Raw genomic sequence first — 2,289 nt, 5'->3', positions numbered from 1 at the left:
ACGGAGAAGCCTATGGCACCCCACTCCAGTACTCTTGCCTGGAAAATCCCATGGGCAGAGGAGCCTGGTAGGCTGCAGTCCATGGGGTCGCTAAGAGTCAGACACGGCTGAGCGACTTCACTTTCACTTTTCACTTTCATGCATTGGAGAAGGAAATGGCAACCCACTCCAGTGTTCTTGCCTGGAGAATCCCAGGGATGGCGGAGCCTGGTGGGCTGCCGTCTATGGGGTCGCACAGAGTCGGACACGACTGAAGTGACTTAGCATGCTTTATTCTGTACACATTTCCACTGTACATCACACATTCTCCTCTTGCTTTCACAGTAAACAAATGTACAGCAGTCCTCTGGCTCAGGTTTTACAGGTCTTCTCTGGAGAAGTCTGTCAGGCCAGTTAGACACATATAACTCTGGGCCAGCGTGTCCTACTGCCCAGGAGCCTTTGGGTCGTGTGTAAGTGCCCACGAGGCTGGTCCCCTCCAGCTGGAGCTGCCTGAGCAACTGTCCAGAGGAAGTGGCTCTGGCTGGAAAAGTGATCTCTCTGGGGATATAACTAGATCAAGATTAAAAGAGGCAGAACTTGTCCTGAAGGGTCAAATCTTAGAAACCTGGAAGGTACCTAATCAGTGCTTCAGTTACAGTGGGAGGCAGAGGGATGAACAGATGCTGGACAAAGTGGTCAAGAAGGAGGGTGTGGGACTTGCCAATGAAAAGGGTCGTTCAAGAGCTAAGCCCACGAGCTCTGGGTATCCACCAGCATGACTAATTTTAATGTTTGAATCAGAGTGATCCATTAAGAGGGTCAAGTTAGGACACAGAGGATACGTAGACCTCTTACAATTTCTTAGTTATTCATCAAAATTATCTCTTGGTTCATTTGATTAGTATGGATTCTTCTGTATAAAAATAATCTCTTATTTTTAAAGGGCATGTGATCTTCAGTGATAGGAGGTGGTTTTATATCCTACTCAAGCGTCCAAAGTCCAAATGTGTTGTCAGCATCTGCTTTGGATGGGACTCGATCACCCAAGGATGGCACTGCAGCTGAGAGGCAGGACCTCTTGGAGGTTGTTCCTGGTTCATGTAGAGTTGGTGGGGGGAAGGGCTGGTCATTCTAGGGTGAGATCTAAGGATTAACTAAGGGGATCCAGCGATCCTACCTAATCAATGCTCCAGGATCAATTAATCTTTGGGGACAAATTCATAATGCTTTAACTCACGAGACTGACTATAAAGAAGGTTGACTATTTACAGGGAAGGTCATCCTTTTCAGCCTTAATGTGTACATATTCTCTAGTTAACTCTCTTTGAAATACCGGGGTTCCTGAGAAACTGAATCTGTTATAAAACTACGGACTTAGCAAGGAAGGGTCTGGAGGGGAAATACTTCTCTACTCCAGAGACCAGAGATGCTCATGCCTCCCTTCCTGAGCGCACGCGCTGTTGTGTCTGACTCTCTGCGACCCCAGGGACTGCAGCCCGCCAGGCTTCTCTGTCCATGGGATTTTCCAGGCAAGAATGCTGGAGTGGGTTGCCATGCCCTCCTCCAAGGAGATCTTCCCAACCCAGGGATGGAACCCACATCTCTTGTGTCTCCTGCATTGGCAGGCAGATTCTTTACCACTGAGCAACCTGGGGATCGCTTTCTGAATAGGTGCTGAAAACAAGTAGAGCTGTTGTTCTCAGAATCCCTCTTTCTAGAATCTAGCTCCAGCCCTTGCCTGTCTCTTCAGATACACTGATACCACCGATGAGGCTCTGGATTCCTTCATTTTCATTCCCGACCTCAACTCCCAGACTGTACTTTAACCCTCGCCTTTCCAGCTCTGATCCAGAAACGTCCTGACGTCTAAGGCAACTTTGTCATTTCACTCAAGATGCACGGATATTATGACCAACAATAGCTCTACAACAACAATTAACATTTACTGGGTGCTCCCATGTGACAGGCATGGGAATAACGCTTCATCTTCATTAACTCACTGAATTTTCATAACAATTCTCTGAGGTGGGTAGTGATAATTAGCCCAATTGTATAGACGAGGAAGCTGAGGCTTTGGGTGGGACCTTCCCCAGTATCACAAGCTTGTTAAGAAGTGAAGCCTGGACTGGAACCTAAGTCATTCTGACTCCAGGGTCTGGGCTCTTACATTAGGCAACACGCCCTCTAGGAGTGACCTTGATCCTCTGCTGAGAGCATCTCCTTATGAACACCAACTGAATGGCACACAATCAACAAAGACAAGTGGTCTCAGTGTTTTCCGTGTTGAAATTTAAGCTTAAAAATTGA

The sequence above is a fragment of the Bison bison genome, unplaced genomic scaffold (assembly GCF_000754665.1).
Source record: "Bison bison bison isolate TAMUID 2011002044 unplaced genomic scaffold, Bison_UMD1.0 scf7180017864478, whole genome shotgun sequence".
NCBI lineage: Eukaryota > Metazoa > Chordata > Mammalia > Artiodactyla > Bovidae > Bison > Bison bison.
This window is presented reverse-complemented; position numbering follows the sequence as displayed.